The 12825-nt window shown below is 34.7% G+C and overlaps 1 pseudogene; it reads left to right on the forward strand.

Moving 5' to 3' along the window:
• Positions 1-443: 443 nt before the first annotated feature.
• LOC123460265 lies at positions 444-1035 on the forward strand (annotated as a pseudogene).
• The last annotated feature ends 11790 nt before the right edge of the window (positions 1036-12825 follow it).

Genomic DNA, 12825 nt, shown 5'->3' on the forward strand with positions numbered 1-12825 from the left:
TTTAATTGCTTTTCAATAAGAAAAAGGGATTTTTAACCCCCCTCCCAAATAAGTCTTAAACATCAAAACCTATGCTTATAAAAACTTAAAACTTTCCACAGTCTATATGAGACCATTAAAAACATCATAAATGGTTCTTTTCATACTGGATCTGTCAACCTAGTTATCCAGGGTAGAATCCTTCAAAGATAGTTCAGTGTCTCTCTCTTCTCCAGATGGCTTTTTCTTGCTGCTGGCCTCATGACTGTCTTTGCTCTCTTCATCGCTGTCTGCGCTTTAATTGTCCTCCTTGCTGTTCCCAGCAGCCGCGTCCCAACGCCCCAGGCATCCGACCCAACTCCCCCCCCCCCCACCCTGGGCTTCCATCTGCCCTCGCAGCTCTAGGTCCCCACCCGGGCTCACCACCTTCTGTCGTCAGGACCCCAGGCTTCGCCCCCGGAAAGATGACTCTTGATTTCAAACCTGGAGACCTCATCTTTGCCAAGATGAAAGGTTACCCTCATTGGCCTGCTTGGGTAGATGAAGTCAGTGATGGAGCTGTAAGGCCACCTACAAACAAGTTTCCCATATTCTTTTTAGGAACTCATGAGACCGCTTTTTTAGGACCAAAGGGAATATTTCCATACTCAGAGAATAAGAAGTATGGCAAACCAAATAAACGAAAAGGATTTAATGAAGGTTTATGGGAGATAGATAACAATCCAAAAGTGAAAATTTCAAGTCAACAGACACCAACAATCAAATGCATCATCTGATGTTGAAGTGGAAGAAAAAGAAACTAATGTTTCAAAGGAAGATACTGATCATGAAGAAAAAGCCAGCAATGAAGATGTGACAAAAGCTACTGACATAACCTCTCCAAAAGCTGCCCGAGGAGGAAGAAAGAGAAAGGCAGAAAAACAAGAAGAAACTGAGGAGGCAGGAGTCATAACAGCAGCAACAGCATCTGTTAATCTGAAAGTGAGTCCTCAAAGAGGACGACCTGCAGCTATTGAGGAAACTTTTTGTCTCACAAAAATAAGAATGAAGTCCTGAAACTTGACATTATTGAGTAAACTTGAAACCAACATTATTGCCTGTGTAATGCCATTTGATTGGTTTACCAAACTTTTTTTATGTAGATTATTTCTCGTTCTTTATCTAATTATGATGAAAATAGAAGTGCACTGACACATTCATGAGAATGTATAAAATATCAGTGCAAGAGAATGACAAAAATCTGAAATTTAATCATTATCAAGATAGAAGTTATCTATTGGGTAATAGATTCCTCTTTCTCAGTTTCAAAAACTGTGAGTTCTCAGCCATAACTTTGCTGTAGCTATATACATATATTGTTTAAATATTAACTAAAACGTGAGGCATTCTTGAATATATATTTTTAAATCTGTGAAAGTTCTCCTAAATGCAGATTAATATTTTATTTTTATATGATATATTTTTTTTTGCAATTTATTTATTTTTTTTTATTTAATTTATTAGTTTTCTTTTCAGTAAATACAGGCAGTTTGGTACCATTATTTAGGCTCATCTGTGATCTACCCCCTCCCATTAGACCCTCCTTATTATTGAAAATGGGTCGTGCATTGTGGAGTTAGCCCCCAGTTATTAGTATGACAAATGTCTCTGAAAATCATGATCCAACATGTAACTCTGACATTCTTTCCGCCCCCTCTTCCGCAAGATTTCCCTGAGCCATGTTGGGTTCATTTTTGGTCTGCTTCAGTGCTGAGGTGTTGGGGGTCTCTGAGGCTCTGGCTCTCTGATTTGGTAGGAGTTGATTTTTCTCTGCATTGATCTCCTTCCCCTTTGTGCTGGTATCCAGTTCACAGGAAAACATCACCCTTGCTTATTTCGCCAGTTGTCCTTAGTTTCAGTTGGGCCCCTTCTGAGGTATGTTGGGGCAGCTCTCTTCTTAGGATCTGCATCTATCTGGAAAAGAGAAGCAGATTCTCCAACGGAGAGTAAGTTAGCACCCAGAAAATTGAGATAACACTTACTTTTTTGATAGACAGTTTGATAGGTGTAGGCCCTCTTATACCCCGTGATTGATGGTAGCTTGATATTGTAGAGTGGGCTTGTGTTTGGGTATGGTTCTGACTTGTTTCCCAGCTCCAGCTAAGGGTCTAGTACCACTGAGTGGATCAGTTAGCCAAATCAAGAGCAATTGATTCCTCACCATGGCTGTGTACCACTATTGCACTTGTGTGGGTATCACATCCAGTTAATTGTTGCTACTTAGGTTAAACAATGTGTTGGTTGGACAGATCTTGGTCACTTCCCCCAGTCGCCTATGTAGCGCCTTCTGGCACTAGACACGCTGACTGTCTGGGGACTGACTCTCTCCTGGCTTCCAGCCATGTCATTCCATTTTACGTGTCAGCTGCGTATGGAGTCTTCAGCAATAGGGTCTTACCACTGGCCTTTGGTGGGTCATCAATTACTCTGACAGAAGTCTGTCATTGTTTTGGGAAACCTTGTAGGTTTCTCTGATCAAAAGCTCATTGTGGATTGTAGGCCCAAGCTGGAAGTGGGGGTTACAGGTCAGTGTCCACTAAGAAATTGAGGAAAAAGATAACTAATATACAAGAGTTAGAGAGGAGAGAGATAGAGGGGAGAGGGGGAGAGGGAGGGAAGGAAGATGTAGGAGATTTAGGTCAGTCTTGATCCTACCCTCTCCAGTGTCTTGTGGTTCAGGTGTTTCCTGTAAGGGACTAGTGAAGGTTCAGTCATTTGGTCTGTCTTTTAGGAAGTAGAATTTTATGGTACCATTGCCGTTTGGGTCCGGATTACTATATGATATTATATTTTATTTTATATTTATTTTATTTTATATTTTATATTTTTATATGATATTATATTTTATTTTATTAATATGTTATTCAAAAATAAAATAAATACTAGAATTTGTTTTGAAATATGCAACAAAACAATTACTAAGATGATAAACATAGTAATTATTTTTTATTACTCTCATTGTAGAAAAAAATAAGAATATGTATATGACTATGTGTATGCGTGTATGCACACACATATATATGTAATATGCACATTTACATATAAAAGATATCTCTGAACATTAAGTACATACATATGCATTTATATATACACATGTAATATTCAAGCCTATTTGCAGCTAACAAGAATACTCACCGATAAAATTATTAATCTTTCAGTTATATTTAGTGTGTAGAAATCTCAATGCACTTTAGAAAACTTACAAATTTTAGAAATATCGTTATAACTGAGACCTCTGTTTGCTATGCAGGTCTGGCGTTCTGGACTGTAAATCTGGATGTATAATATTAGGGACAGGTTTGGTGCTATCGGCCTTGAAGCATATAAAGTCTTAACTGCCAGAGATAATGTCAACTCAAATTATTATTTCCATTTCAACACAGATTATAGGACAAGAAGACATAAATGGAAATTAAAAAATAAATTCCGCACATATTTCAGAAAGTACCTTTTCATGTGGAGAATAATAAATGCTAAGAAGTGCCTACAGGCAAAGTTGTTGAGGCAAAAAGCGAGAATGTCATTCAAGAAACAATTAGATGCGATCCTTGGGGAAAAGCAGCACTGCAAAGGATATGCCTTGATGGACCAAATGACCTTTATTCCCTCTCCAAAAATCTCTCCTGTTCTCATCATTCTAATGGAGAAATATTTCAGCAATTTGGCCTCCAGCAATGTCAATTCTTCCCTGAATTATTCACCTCACTAGTTTGCTGCTGAGGAAAACCTTTCTCATAGTGCTACAAAGATTGCATATTGACCAGGTGTAATTCCCAGAGCTGTTGTTCACAGGCATTTTTTTTTTTTTTTCACAAGGATGGCCTAGGTCTTACTGCATAAAGTGCTTGAGTATGGAAGAAGCATCTTTCAAGCCCGATGTGATTGAAATGTACAAACTAAGGAAGTGAAGTTTAACTAACTTCTTTAATTATAAAGGGCATGGAGAATAATTAAAATATTTTACTTGGCAAAAGTTATTTCACCCTATAGCTGATGCTGGTGAAATACAGTACATGTAAATCTTGTTTATTGTTTTTGGATCTGTTTATGGACAATCACATAGTATTGATTTCTTTGCAAAAGCACATTATGGAATTCAAAATGAGAAAATAAGAACTTATTGTTTTAAAGAAATGCATTTTAAAAATAGCACATTTTAGAAAGAAAACAATTTATAATGAAGAACTAGGATGTACAAATTATACTTAGCAAATATGAGTCAATTGGAGATACCAGTTATCAATAGAGTTTTGATGTTACATAGAATTAACTGCAAAAAGAATTAATATGAAACAAAGTATATTGTGAGAACTGCTAACAACCTATATTGTTGTTAAGGTAAGAAATTCTGAAAAATAACCTAATTCTATTTGTTATCAAAGCAGATCCCTACGGTTTCTTCAGGTATGACAAATAGGAACATGGAGGTGAACTAAGTATTGAGAGCTACTTTCCATAGCTAAGAGAAGGCCACATAAATTGGAGAGTTCAAACAAAAGTATTGTGAGACTTGATAATGCCATATACATGAAATATTTTTGAAGCAAACATATATTTCCTAAACTTAACCAAAGATGAAATTTATATCACCTGTGTCATTTATATTATTAGCATATATCCTCATTATAATGCAATGATTTTCATAGTGTATGAAATATGTTAATAATGTACAATGATATTTTATACACCACTCTACTATAAAACATTGTACTAGTGAATTAAATGGAAAGGTTTACAATATAGTCTGCCAGAAGTTAAAAAGTGGAAAACTATGTTAAATTATACAGTCTGTGGACTATCTTGTGCAACATATTAAATAGCACAATCAAAGCTAAGACCTCATTTTGATATTCCAATTCAGCCAAGATTATTCCTTGCATAGAAAATAGATTTAAAGTGATAATGGTATAGAGAATAATCATATCACATGAACTAAAAACAATAAAAAGCATTAAATTAAACAAATATCAAGACATTTTTTCATTAAACACAAAATTATGTAACAAAAGTAGGAAATAGTTAATGACTATTGTGATACTTTTAGAAATGATATGAGTTAGCCTGGCATTTAAACCATGATCTGATTTCATGAAGTGACAAATATATATGAATAATTATACAAGCAAATTAATTACAAAACTGATTAAGTTGTGCATTTATCTTAAAAATGGCATTTTATCATAACCACATGCAGGAAACTAAAACTTGATCCACACATTTCACCATGCACAACACTCAAATCCAAATGGATCAAAGACCTCAACATAAGACCAGAAACTCGAAAACTACTGGAAGAAAATTTAGGAAGTACCTTCCATGATATAGGAATGAACTTTTTTAAAATTTGAAAATAACTAGAAAATATTCACAGGTCATGAGCAATATAAATGATCACTGACCCTAATTACTCCATTCTGTTGAATAATATTTAATTGTTTTATTGAGATGAGTCTACTTCTGGAAAATATTAGTCCAAAATAGCTATATATGCTAAAAGTGATACCTTTTAGATAATGCACAATATATAATATTGTTCCAGCAAAGTTACCAAATAAAAACCTACGTTACCTTTAAAATAGTTTTACTCAATATTTATTGCTAATATTTATTTATTTAAGAGACAGGAAAAGAGGGAGGAAAAGGGCACATCAGGGCCTCTTGCCACAGAATAAAAATTCTAAACACATGTGTCTCCTTGTGCATCTGGCCTTATGCATGTTTTGGGAATTAAACCCAGGGTGTCAAACTTTGTAAGCAATCTCCCTTAACTGCTGAGCCATCTCCCTAGCCCTACCTTACTTAATAGATATTTAAGTTTTATTGCTTCTTCTTTTTATTCATCTTCCATGTGTTTTAATTTTTTACTTATTCTAACAGTATCTAAATTCCTATACCATGTATTGATAAAAATACATTACAAATTACAATAAATTAGAATGCCATTTCATTTTCCATCTTTAAAACTTTACAAAACTAATAAATTTTAAAATGATAGAATGCATTGTTATTTTTGTGACTCTAACAGAGTTATATTTGTCTTTTAAAATTACTGAAACAGATTAAAATAAGACCATGCAAGTTGATAAGTCAAAATTTCAGACAAAATAATTGACTCTAAAAGTAACAAAAATACTTGACACTTGAGAAGTGAACTGTCTGTTCTATTTCTGTTAAAGCAGGTCTTGGTAAATAGGACTAACACACTCCTGCTGAGAAGAATTAGAAAACCCAGCAAGCTATAAATACCTCCTTTTGACAGTATCAGAAATTTTGCCAAACATTAATAAATGAGTCAACAGCACAAAGAGAGAACAGAACTAACATGAGAGACCGCTTGTCCTCTAGACTTTTTCCACATAACATTTGGTCCAAGACCCCTCTGATAGTCTTGGCATTTCCTAAGGCAATCAATGATGCCTGAATCATCAACCAATAAATATTGTATTCAAATGGACTGCAAGTATGTGGCAAATGTGAAGAGATGGATATTATCAGCATGGTTTGACAATGCTGAGGCAAAATCTTGAATAGGAAGGGTGAAGATGGCCCGACCCTATTATTTTCAATCATACAGAAAATCAAGGTGTTTTTTAAAATTAATTAATTAATTTATTTATTTATTTATTTATTTATTTTGCCTGTTGGTTAGTTATACTATTTGCTGTAAAGGCCCTTTGGGGAAATATATATATCAGGTTGATGAATCAACATCTATTCCTAGGTTATGAAGAATTTTTTTTTTCAGTTTTGAATATATTTTCAATCTCCTCAGAGAAGCCACACAATATTTCTTTATCCCATTATTACTATGTTTTATATCAATTACTTTCCTAATAGTTAATTGTCAAACTGCAAGTGATTCAATATGGTCATGTTATGGGGTCTGGTATCACACAAGTAAGACCATCAATTCACAGAATGTGAAGCAATGTGAAGCAAAGTTTTATTGGTAAAAAAAAAAAAAAGGTAAAAGAAGAAAGAAAGAAATTGGTGCATCAGGACATCAGGACTATACCCCAAAGGTCAGGATCTCAGGATGCAGCCCCAAACTGCTAGGAGTGTCAACTTTCTTTGGAGAAAACCACAAGATGTTCATTGCAAAAACAGGAAGGAAGTTAAATCACAAATTATGTTAAACAAGAGAGGATCATTACAAAAAAAAAAGTCACAAGGTGTTCATTACACAGTTCACATAGGTGAAGTGAGGCAAGAGACATTCTATGTTATGTAATCATAAAGATATTTAGAAACAGAGAGGTACAGGAAGGTCCTGGTGCATTGCACAGCAGCAATATCCCATTTCTTAGATAACAGAAAACACCTGCATTTTGCAATTAGGCCAGTGGTTACAATTCTTGGAAATTTTCCTTTATCTGTCAGAAAGATCAACTTCAGTGGTACCCTCCATTATGTCTGCCTAAAGGCAAGAGTTGCACAGGAGGATGTTTAACCAGGTCTATTGTGTCCCTTTACATTTCATTTATATATATGTTTTGCTTTCTGACATTTGCCAAGGTTATTCTTATGAGTAATATATCTGAATCCCATGATGATTTTGATTTTTAACCTTTAACTACACTGGGTTCATAATAACACTTCATGAAATGATAGTAATTCTTCTGATTGTATATAAAAAAATAAAGACAACAAATAATTCACCAAAATCAGTGAACAGATAATAAAAGAAACAGTTCAGATTCAGTTTATTATACAATCACAACAAAAATCACTCCTGTTGCAGGATGCAAGGGAGGTTTTCACACACAAAGCAAGCAGTCAGCTTCTGGGTGGTGAAGAGCCAAGTGTCTACATCTTCAGTTCTACTATGACAGGCATCAGAAACCCCAGGTTGAGGGCTCTCTCCCCTAAACCATGCTCCCCCAACTATTAATGTAAGTTAAGAGCCTCAGATTGTTTTATCTGTGTCCCTGTTTGCCTGCATACTTCAATTTTATAAACCTCTCAACTGAACTCAAGTTCAATTAATTTCTTAGAGGGTCTCACAGACTAATTTAACACATTTACCCGTTTATTAAAAAGAATATTGTGAAAGATAAGGTCAAAGAGATGGACAGGGCCAAGTATGATAAAAGGGGAGAGCTTCCTTGCCCCCTTTAACCTGCAGTCTTCCAAGATGTTCCACGTGCTCAGCTACCGGAAAGCTTCCTGAATACTGACCTTTTATGTTTCTATGGAAGCCTCATTGTGAAGTCAGGGCTATCATGCCAAATAGTGACTAGATAAAAAGGGTCCATTATTTGGTTAACTGATTGCATGGAGAAAACCAGCAGGGGTTCAGAGCCTTTCTATTTCATTCCTTTTGTCTTGAAGCACTGACAGCTTCTGAAGTGAGGACTTATCATCTACTACCAAAGAAAAGCAGACCTCACTATCTCCTGCCTGTTCATGGTTGTCCTTTTGTTTTCTGCCTTGGTGTGTCACCTGATGTGAAGCCACATGATCTTGGGTTTCTCAGTCTTCAATTCTGCAAGAACTAAATCATTATTCTTTATAAATTATCCATTTTCATCAGACTATGATGGAACTTACCTCTAATTTTAGGACTCAGGAAACAGATAGAAGGATCTGCAAGGGCAAGGCCAGTCTGTGTCACCTACTGACTCTTTTGTACTTATAGCGGTGACTTTCTCTTTGTCTATTTTCATGCCCACTTTAACTTCCAAACCTGTCATTTACCCACATTGCATAACTTGTTATTTCATTCTCAGCAATCAGTCAGACCATTGATTTAAGATAGATCCCATGGTGAGTATTTGTTTTAGACAAGTTGCACAATGTTCCTATATGTTGATGTAACAATCTGAGCTATACATGAGTCATTGATGGTTACATATGTAAGTAGATTACCCAAAAATAGGAGTTCCCTGGGTAAAAATTCAAATGTTCCAATCTTCCCACTAACTTGGATTTCTCCGATATGTTAGAAAGAATATTTCTAAGTATTGGTTTAACTTTTTCCATATAATTTTTTGAAATATCAGTGGAATCAGACAGATACATGTTTGGAGGATCATAACTCAAGTGATAGGCTAATAACTAGTAAGGCTTAATCTGCTTTTAACAGTAGGCCAGAAAAATGGTTATTAGTTTGTTAGAGTTTCCAGTCCTTTGGCATATGGGTGAGACATTAGCAAGCAGGCCACCTAATTAGAAGTCTAGCTTTGGTATAGAGTTTCTAAATGAACATCCAGAATGGAATAATGTCTCAGCTCCAGAGGAAGCTTTGATTAGGAATCAGTGGCTAGACATTCCTAAGATGTCAAGAAATAAGAATTAAAGGAAAATATAAAACAGTGAGACTTTGTATTTCTTGTGTTATACCCTCCCTGTGCACCTGTTTTCATGCTTGATTCTGTAGACTATTTTCTGTTTCAAATCTTTTCATACGAGCCATACCTTGCAAAAGTAAGCAGTGAACATAAATGCATATAAATCCTATTTTATGCTGTACGTATTATATATTTGAAACAGATGAACTTGCGTTTTAAAATTACAGAGAAAGTTGTTCATTCAGTTGTTTCTAAGAGGACATTAATCAGAATTCTAGTACACACAAAAAGTTTGAATTATCCAACTTCAGGTAGCAGAGAAATTTAGCAATCACTACTTATGTCACTTTCAATGCCCTGCAGTCATAGTAATTTTAATAATTATCTCTATTTTTATCTTTACTTAAGATATTTTTTTCTTTTCCTATAACAACATAAATAAAGTTATCCTATAATAAAAATTAAATTCATGTGATCCAAAGCATTGTGCTAATAAAAAAAAAAAAATGGACCTTTGTTATTCAGCATATGCATCTACTGACTGTTATGGAGTTTTCACTTCTGGCTATATATATTTATAAAAACATACTACACATATTTCAAAGTATGGAAATTATATTCTATAACTTAGCTCACAGTATGTTTTGGGTTAGCTAAGAGAACCTTTTTTAATTGAGGAAGTGATAGATTCTAAAACTTTTTAAAAAATTATTTGCAAAAGCTCTCTTAGCTTAAATTACAAGAATATGCAAAAAATGAACAGGCAGTTTTTCAATGAATAATAAATAGATAGATGTTTTCAAATAAACAGAATCAACATGGATGAGCCTAAAATGCAAAGTTTTGTATGCAGAATGGATTTCCCAGAAGAAAGAAAGATAACAATCCAATTAAGCTATTGCTATATGTAAATGAGAAATTGTAATTTAAGTAACCATAACAAGGAAGGAAACTAAACCAAAATAATATATTTCTTGTTCTATTTCAAGCAAGTCAAATTATAAGTTGTCAAAGAGTAAGCATCAAGTGATCAGGTGCTGAGGGGAATTGGTTAGTAAAACATAGTTGATGATGGATGGTGTTTGAATGTAAGCAGAAAGCCAGATCAGCACTTCACAATTAAAAATTCATTAGAACTTTTGAGGGCAGGATAACATTTAGTAAACAGAAGCAGCATGTGAGAAATTTGGATGAGTACAAGGGTTTAATAAAAGTTAGGGCTTAAACTAGTAGGCCTAAAAATAGAAATTCATAAATATTTATGAACTGATATTTTCTCTACTAGCTGATATCATAAAACTATGAATCTTGTTCCAAATATTATTAGGTTTTTATCATTTATTTCAATTGTGGCCTGTAGTATGAGCTTACATGTTTAACTAAGATGGAAGAGACTATTTTAGTTCAAATACTACTTCTTCCCAGGAAATATTTTCTTTTGTCCATTCAATAGGCACACTCTTTTCTAAACCTACAATCAGGTTTATGTGTTTGGACTCTTCTTTCCCACCTGGTGACACTGTCTTAGGATTCTAGAGGTCCTGGAGAGCAAAAGTGTGTTACTGGTTATATGGCTTTGAGTTTTATATTCTGGTTTTGCCTCCTGGTTCAACAGCAGAAGAGAGAGAGAGAAACAGGAGAAGATTAAGGTTAGTTATCATCATACCCTCTCCAGGACCCTGTGATTCTGGTGTTCCCTCTAAGGACCTAATGAAGGTTCAACCATGTAGTCTCTCTTTTAGGATGTAGAGTTTTATGGTACTATTGCCATTTGGGTTCAATATTGTGTCCCCCAACCTCATCCTCACCCTCCCCTCTCTCCCCACCCTACCTATTGTCCGGTCCTCCTGATGTTTATTAGGTATGTCAGCATCTTGGACAGATTAAGGTTAGGAACCACAGATGAGTCATACCATGTGACAATTATCTTTCTGTAATTGGATGAATCCACTGAGAATGATCTGTTCCAGGTTTGACCATTTTTCTTCAAATTTCACTGTATCAGCTTTCCTTACTGCTGTGTAGAATTCCATTTTGTTGTGATACCATGCCTTGGTTATCCATTCATCTAATGATGGGCATCTGGGTTGATTCCAACTCTTAGAAATTATGAATTGAGCAGCTATAAATGTGGTTGAGCAAATCTCTCTGCCTGTTTTTATTATTAAAAAAACACTCAAATGTTTTTTCAATGCATAAATGTTAGATTTTCAAATAATCAACTGGGAATGCTAATATTCATGCCAAAGGACTTAACAGTCACAACTACCAAAAATGTGAGGTTATTTTTTAAAAATTTAACTTATCATATTATATTTCTTTCTTTCTTAATTTATTTATTGTGATAGGGTCTTGTTGTAGTCCTGGCTGTCCTGAAATTCACTTTATAGTCTGTCTACATGGTTACTGAAAACAATTAGTGGTAAATAGTTCTCTAATTTTATCTCATAGGATTCATGTTTGAGAATTTACAAAGAATTCTAGACATCATCATATTCCTGAAACTAATAATGTTTTTGAATCACAAAAGCACTAATATGTAACCCATAGATGATAATTGTCCTCTTACCTATTTGGTAACTACTTTCAAAGGGACTCAGAAGAAGGCTAGCTTCTTCTGGCACTTTCAGTTAGGAACAGGAGCCCAAAAAGAACCAAAAGATACCACCTGGTCTTGGCAGGAATAGAAATCCTGTATAACCCAGTTTCATCCACAATGGTTGCAGCAACCCCTACTGCCTCCACAGTGTCCCATACTACCTAGATGGGCTGACCTTTGGGGTAATGCCTTTGAATCTGTAAACCAATTAGTTCTACCCCTTCTACAACTGAATCTGACAAAACAATGCATGTGTTGTTCACTAGTAAATTAAGAAAGAAAGGAGGAAGGAAGGAAGGAGAGAATGAAGGAAGGAAGGAAGAAAGTTGTTCATCCTAAAGAAACAAAGTTTAAAGTAAAATAATGGTATACAAATGATAATTCACCAGATTGTAATGATGTGAACCTTGCTTACTCTTATGATGTAATGTTTTGCTTTTACTGCTTATATCATCTAAACAAGGAAATTAAATATTTGAACAATATTCTGGACTCCACACAAATTTTCTGTTTCACTTGTTAATTCCCTTTTTCTATTTGAAGTGGTAAGGACTTGACAACCAAAACACCACCTGTGGTTTTATTTTATTCTTAAAACAACCCTCACTTGTGATTTTAAATACTGCATCAAAGGAGGCCTCTTCAGGTGAATGTCCTCATTATCATTCCATAAAAATAATATGGCATTATCTCTTAGTGATGTGGTTTATATCTATAATAATGCTAAACCCTGTATATTCCTTTATTTTTTTTCTAAGTCTTAAATACTTAGCAGGAAGATAAAGTGGGAGTTCTCTATCTGATTGACATACATTCTGCCTGGTGAAGAAATGCAATTTAATTAATCATGGACATTCTTCATTTATGCTTCACATCACATTCAACTATCCTGCTGAATATTTTAAAATATAATAATCT

Source organism: Jaculus jaculus, chromosome 4 (genome assembly GCF_020740685.1).
Source record: "Jaculus jaculus isolate mJacJac1 chromosome 4, mJacJac1.mat.Y.cur, whole genome shotgun sequence".
Taxonomy (NCBI): Eukaryota; Metazoa; Chordata; class Mammalia; order Rodentia; family Dipodidae; genus Jaculus; species Jaculus jaculus.